Below are 8,085 nucleotides of genomic sequence, written 5' to 3' on the forward strand. Positions count from 1 at the left end.
CAATTTTGCCCATTGAATTGCAAATTTTACCATTTTAGCCATTTAGACCCAATTCAAAGCACCCATGGTTTCGACTCATTTTTTTCCACGATAATCATTCAATTAAGTCAATAAAAAGACACTTAGATCACGTTCATAAGGTTTGATTAGCTCAATTGTATTTTAATTGGTCAATTTCTTCATAAAAAAGATAAAATTCCTTTTCAATTAGGTCCTTTAGGGGTCAAATTGCATAAATTTTTTATCCACAGGGGTCCCAAGTGGAGAAAACAGCAGGAACTAGACCAAATCGGTCAAGAACCAGTGAAAATTCGGCCGAACCAGACCGAACCGGTCCAGCCGGTTTGACCAGCCGTCGGCGGGATTGGCTGGTTAAGGCCCTTTCCGGCTGGTTCTTGGCCTCCGGCCACTGGTTTTGGAACGCTCTCACTCCTAATTTTACTTCTACAACTTCAATTTCCCAAAATTTTATAAATTGGTCATCAAATTTCGTCAAATTGCAAATTAACCCTTAATTAGATATTTTGACGCAATTCCCGATTTTCGGTTGATTTTTTTCAAATCAAACCCACTAGATCAATTACCCGACACCTCGAGATCATAATGGAGCCTTCGAAATAGATTTTTGACTGTTGGATCGTGATTTTGGCCATTGGGTCAAACCGATAACCAAAATTGTTTAATGTTGGAGTATATAAGTGAAATCTCTTCTATGTTTAAAAAGGGGGTTTCAATTGCACGAATTTTCTCTCTCTCCTCTCTCTCTCTCTCTCTCTCTCTCTCTCATTTCTCCCTCCAAAATGCTGCACAAACAGATCAAAATTTATCTCTTTAGATTCGGTTCGCTTTTTGGACTGGTCTCGTTCTAGGTTCGAACCGGCAATCGCCGCAGCTCCCAAGCCTTCAAGCTGCTGGTGATCTGCTGTAGCAAGAGTCTTTGATGTTGCTGTGGAAAGAGGAGAGTGGATTGGTGGCCGGATCTTCATCGGTGGCCCGATCGTTGCTGGTGAGTCAAGGTTGGTTCATTTTGGACTGGTTCTTCCTTTTTTCCTTGAGCCGGAGGTTCGATTGGTCCTGATCCGAGCTGTGGTGACTTGATCTAGGTTCTTGGAGTCTCGATCATGATCTGGCGATTTGTTCCGACTAATCGCGATAGAAACCGATGAAAATCACGACAAAGATAACGATTCGAAACTCAAATCTGATGAAGCGAGATCGAGTTAGTCGATCGGGGCTAGGATTCAAGATTAGGAGCTTTTATATGCTTAATATTGATGTGTATGAATGTTGTAATGAGTTGTTGATGATTTGAATGATGATTGTGATTTTAAGCCTAATATGTGATTTTCATAGGCTTGTACATAGGTTACTATTTTGGCCAAAACGAGGTTCGAAACAACCTCATTTCAGCTCGAGTCCTCTTAAGATTAGATAATAGACATCTCTAGCTTCGAAATGATAGGTTGCACGCCCAAAACGATCATCGTTTGGCCCTCCAAAAACACCTCCGAAGAGTAAGGATTCTGCAGTAGTTTAGGTTTTTTTTTTTTTTTTTTTTTCGGTTTTGATTCGGTTCTACCTTTTGACTTTGTTATTTTTGTGCCGAATTTCATGATCATTTTTTGAGAAAATTTTCTTCATGAGTTTTGTTTCAAATCATGTCATGCATCTCCTGTATTTTTTTTTTTTTTCATAATTTTTGGATGTGTTCAACTAGGTCAGATCTACTTAGATCTAGACTTAGGTTAATTTGTTCCATATCAATCTCTGATTTTGCTATTTTTGTGCTGATTTTTGTGTTGATTTTTGTGTTGATTTCTGGACCAACTTTCCTTCATGAAAGTTGCTCATACATGTGTTTTGTATGTCCTGTATGTTTTTTCAAAATTTTTAGATATGATTAGCTAGGTCAAAATTTCTTAGATTTGGACATAAGTCAGTCTGTCCTGCATAAGTCCGAGATTTGTTTAGATGAAATTAAGTCTATAATTACATTTATTTGGTCTCAAATTCTTCATAAGAGTTGAAATAATGATATATATGTTCAATTGATGTATTCTTTACAAGGTTTTTACATTGAGAATGTGAATCAATTGATATATTAGAGTAAAATGTACTATAGCAGCATGTGCTGGACATATAGTTTGTCTATTTTGCCATTTTTACCACGACTCATATGATCTTAATTGAGCTTTGATCTCTTAATAAGAAATCTTCATCATCGTATGCTCTATATGTGAAATTTTTGGTAGGATTTATGCATATCTTGAGGATGGCTGAAATCATGCTTGTTCTGTAAACTTAATGTTTTTAAAATGAAATCTTGTCATGTGTGCATATTTCCATGTTTATTTAAGTCATCTAAGGATCAAATCTTACAATCATGCCTTCTTGATGATTGAACTGCATGTTGCAAGGTTTGCATACATGTTTAGGTCATGTTCTTTGAGTATCATCTTGCACATTAAATTGTCTCATAAAAAGTGTTCATCACACTTAGAATTTCCAAGCATATCATTAGGAATCATGAATCATCTCATAATGCCATTTGAATTGTGTGACATTTTCATGCCGACTTAAGATTAGATGACTATCCAAACTTTTCGTTGCATCCAATCTTAAGTCTCGTGTGATTTCTTCATGCCATTTGGGCATTCTTTGAGTGATTTTAAGGTTTTCTAATGAATGCTTATGTTCTGTTTTCTTAACTACTGATGCGCACACTTTTAGAGATCTCGATTTTAGGATACTAAATTGACCTAATTTGGACTCGAGCTCTTCTAGGAAAATGGAGGACACACTTAGAAGTTTTTAATGTCGCTGATTTCATGCCAATCGCTTATCGTTTGGACTATTTTCCATTTTTTTTCAAAGACGGATCATAATCTAGACAATGGATCAAATTCAGATCCCCGTTTTAACCTCTGTTTGGATAAACCTTTGATATATTTATTTTTTTTCATTTTTTTCTATTTAAAATTTGAACTTGGCCTCTTAATGAAAATTGCTTGTCATCATGTTGGCTACGTTGTGTATAAATTTGATGATTTTTAGACATGTTTTGATAGTATAAATTCTCGTGACATTAGCTGAATGTCCCGTTGTTTTGACAAATTTCTGATGTGTTGTTGCTTGTTGTTTGATTTTTGTAAAATCATGTGTATATTTTTTGAGAAAACTCTCTTCATGAAAGTTGTTCATCATCATGTCATGCATATTAGGCATGTTTTTTCATTGCCAAATTATCATTAGGTATTGCCTAGTTTTGTTGTCCTTATACATTTGTTCTAGAATTTCCTGATATAAACATGATTGTGTTTGTTTAGCTACACCTTTTAGGTTAGTTTGTGCATGAAATTAGGATATGCCATCTTCATGAAAATTGTTTTAAATTCTTTGATATTTGTTGTTAAACAACTGGCCTTTTCAAATTATATCTCTAAAAAAATGTTTTGGTACGTGTGATGTTTCTCAAAAACAATTCCTCAGAAGATTATTCTCCAAAGGTCGATTTGGCTTAAGGAAAAATCATGGTTTGGACCATATTCAAAATGCCTGCGACGCTTGTGAGTTCTAATGTGAGCCTCGGGCTAGCCTTGGCAATTGAATGTGTTCCATAGCCTCTTCTTTAATCATAAATATTTTCAAACATTTTTAAAATCCTGATTTGACATCGTGAAAGTCACGGTTTGAATTGTATTCAAAATGCCTGCGATGCTTGTGAGTTCTAATGTAAGCCCCGGGCTAGTCTTGGCAATTGAATGCCTTTCATAGTTGAGACATCACATTGTCTCAAAACTTTTCATGAATGATTTTGAGATATGTTTTTGAAATATCACATGTACCCTTCATACATATAATCCCATCATGCATAAAATTGTTTGTGTTTGTGATTGGTGCATGCCCTTGGTAATAAGTGACCCACCGACAATTCACTTTTTTGCTTGATTGGTTGAGAAACAAGGTTCAAAAGACATGCATGGATGTTTAATGTTTTTGTAATGCATGTGATTTTTGGATGAATGGTGGGGTCAATACATGATATCAAGGGAAAACCCTGGGATCATATAGATCGCTTGATTAGGAGACTTAGTAGCGCTATTGGCCATGCGAGAATACAATTGGTCAATAATTGCTATAAGTCACAAAAAAAAAAAAAAAAAAAAAGGATTGGGTAGGTGTCTTAGTGGTACCATCGCATGAAAGACAAAGGCCGACCCTAAGGCCCCAAAATTTGACTTTTGAATTGTACTTTCTTTAAATGATTGATCTCGACATGATGTCTTGTTTTTGATTGTTTTGATGTGTATGCTTGTTTCTTTCCATTGTATGCACCTAGTTATAAGTTTCTTAGATTAGGTTTAGATTAGGACCCCGAAGATAGAGAAAGCGCGAAGACGGTGGATGTCAATGTCCATTCCGACCATTATCATGTATTATTCATTTCCCTGACTTATGTCTTGAGTTCCATTTGTTATATAAAACTATACGAGTTGCGGGTTTTCTCTCTTTCTTTCATCTTTTTTCAATTGTGTTTTTCTTTTATATTTTCTAGGATTGCACGGTAGATTTATTGCTTTCCTTCATTGTTTACTTATTGTCTTGTAATTTCAATTCCATTGATTGCTTTCTTTTCTTGTTTTTCTAGAAATCGAATAGAATGAAAATGACCAACCACGCATGATCACTTAGTTTAGGACAAATGATCCCGAAAATGTAAAAAGAAACGCATGGACATGTTAGGAAAACACAACATACTGTTTAGGTACCGAAATGACGTTAATAGAAATATTAGTATAGCCCAAGTCCCCAAACCTAGATATTTAGTTGCGTAGAAATCGAGGGAACACTCCCGACCCTTGATTGGGTTTTCTAGCCGACCCCCAAAATGAGGCTAATGGCGACTCTCATCTTATTTTTAGGTTGTCATAAACAACTAGACCATATAAACAAACCGTCACACGGGGTATGAGTTTCGATGAAACTCACAATGGTTTAGCATACTCGGTATGGGAGTAACCTAAATGATAAAGTGATGTCATCCTTATGGGTAAGGCGTATTGTCGAGAGGGCTACCATGGTAAAGGTACCCTTAAATCCTATATCCACACCCAACCCCTTATTCTAAGGTGTGCCGCTCGTGTGGGTATGGATCGCGACACTCCGCTGTCACGCGGGGTATGAGCTTGGGAGAGCTTGCGATCTCATAGAGGGAACTCACAAGAGGCTTGATCCAAAAGGCGAGGTGATGACATCTTTTGAAACGTGAGCCATGAGGGAACTCTTGTGATCAAGTACCCCTAAACCCGACCTTTCCCCTTTTTCTCTCATCGTGATGATGAGGGACTCGAGGGCGGCGAGATCGGGTTGCGACACCTAGCAATAGAAGTAAAAGGATATCAAAGTCGCAACACAGAAAGTTCAAGGGTCGCATGAAGTATTTCACGTATTATAAGGATTATTTAAAGTTAAGAAATAAAGGTCGAGAGCAAGATTCTTCAAGCAGTGCGACAAATGTAGCCAAAGAGAGCATCAATGATGTCGAGGTTGTCCTTTGTGATTGGTTCATCAAGAGATGAGCAAGTGCTAGATTCCATGTGTTCCTATCACATGACTCCTCATAGGAACTAGTTCCCTACTTACAATACTACAAACGGTGATAAGAGTTCTTATGGGGAACGACACAGCTTGCTAGGTTGTATAAAGTTCGAATTCAAATGTATGAGCGTAGAGTGCACATTGATAGACGTGAGGCATGTACCGAAACTCAAGAAGATGAGTAGGTACTAGATTATGCGAGTTCCTATCACATGACTCCTCATAGGAACTAACTTACTACTTACGATACTACAAATGGTAGTTGAGTTCTTATGGGGAACAACATAGCTTGTTCGTTTATGGGAATGGTGGTAGTATGAATTCGGATGTACAATGGCATAGAGTGCACATTGATAGATGTGAGGCATGTAATGGAGCTCAAGAAAAACCTTATTTCTCTACGGATACTCGATGACATTGGTGCAAGCACACCACTGAGGGTGGAGTGTTAAAGATTTCTTGAGGTACCATAACAATGATGAATGGAAAAAAAAGAAGAAGGTGATTTTCTTTCATTTACTGGAAAAAAAAAATCATGACAGGTTTTGGTGAAGTTTCATCAAGTGAGTCGAACAAAGTTGACTCAATTATAGCATATGTAGTTGGGGTACATGAATGAGACAGGTGTGACAATACTGAGTGAGAAGGGGGTTGCTGAAAGGTCATAAGACAAGGAAGCTAGACCTATGAGAGCTGTACATCTTTGAGAAGTAGCATAGGATAAAATTCTGTACAACTAATCATTCAACTAAGCAACCAATTCAAACATCTTGGGTCGTCTCTACCGTCTTATTTTAAAGGAGGTGCGGTCAAGTACATAGATCAAGTACCTAAGCAATGGTGTGGATTTCTATGGTAATGATTTTACCAAATTTTGTTAGAAAGGAGATTGTGAGACACCGCACTATTCCCGAGACATCACAGTAGAATGGCGTTGTTGAACGGAAGAGCAAAACTCTACTTAAGTACACTTGGTGCATGCTTTCGCATGCAAGATAGACAAGTAATTTTGGGACAAAGTGATAAACATGATCTATTACCTAGTTAATCAATCTCTATCATCTACTATCGAGTCAGAGACTCCTAAGGAAGCATGGTTGAGGAAACCTATTAATTGAATTACAAGTATTCAAATTTCCTGCATATGCCCATACAAGTGCTTGAGCAGAGGTTGAAGAAATGCATATTTATGGGTTATGCACAAGAGGTGAAAGGCTACTGATTGTGGTGCACAGATTCCATATCACTTGGTTTCTAGTAATTAGAGACATTATCTTCATTGAAATTGCTATGCTTCGAAGATGAATTTTGAGACTCAACTAGCAAAGCAAACGGATCATGATGTCAGTAGTGAGGTGGACTTTCAAGTGGAGCCTCTAGAGACCTTAGAGGTAATGGAGACTAAGACTGCAAGTCGGTGATACAAAACAACTAATAGAGCCACATCATAGTATAGCCACGAGCAAACAGAGAATGTAATTTAAACCACTAGTACGTTACGATTATTCTTATATTACTTATGTATTGAATGTAGGTGATGAGGTAGAAACAAATGAGCCTTTGTTTAACTCTGAGGTGATGGTTGGTGTTGAGCCATCTCAGTGGCTAGAAGCTTTGAGCAAAGAGATTGAATCACTCTATCAGAATCAGACATGTGAATTCATCAAACTACCCAAAAGATAGAAGATGGTCGAGTGCAAATTAGTCTACAAATGAAATGAGGGAAATCCCGTTGTCAATGTAGTGAAATATAAGGCGAGACTTGTTGCAAAGAGGTATACTCAGCAAGAGGGCATTAACTAAAATAACCCGTTCTCTCTTTTGTAAGACATTTCTATTTGCGTATTACTTGGCTCATTTGCTGGACAAGATCTCGAGTTGGAGCAACTAGATGTGATTCCTCATAATTTCTCCAATATTTGCTCCAACAAGAATTTATGCACCTCCACTTTGGTGCTATTCACTTTGCACTTAACTTTCATGGTCATAAAGATCTCTTGGTAGCGGCCCATGTAGCACGACTTTACACTTGGTTTCTTGACTACCAACATGCATGTATTAGAACAATCGAAACCACTTGCAATGCTAGGACAATATTTGTAACACTATTTTCGAACCCTTATATGGCTCTTTCAAATCTTGTTTAGGCAATGCTTTGAAAGTCTAGTTACAAATCACTCTAGTCCCCTAAACTCCCGACTTTGTTATGCAACCCTTCATTATTAGATGGTGTACAGAGTCCTAAATCATGCCCTTTATTGGCTCTTTCGAGAGCAGAAGATGCTCCTTTGATCTCTGTAGATAATAATCAGACAACTTCGTGCATTCATGTTCTGAGGTCGATCCCTCCTTTATAGTTGATTAAGCTTCTCTTAGACAATTGAATGATTGACTTCGTATGAGAAGCTTCACCAAAATATCCTGAGAATTCAGTCTTTAGAATCTAAATTCACTAAGAAAAAAGAGTGCTACGTGGTCATTAAATTT

The sequence above is a fragment of the Eucalyptus grandis genome, chromosome 10, assembly GCF_016545825.1.
Source record: "Eucalyptus grandis isolate ANBG69807.140 chromosome 10, ASM1654582v1, whole genome shotgun sequence".
NCBI classification, from domain to species: Eukaryota; Viridiplantae; Streptophyta; class Magnoliopsida; order Myrtales; family Myrtaceae; genus Eucalyptus; species Eucalyptus grandis.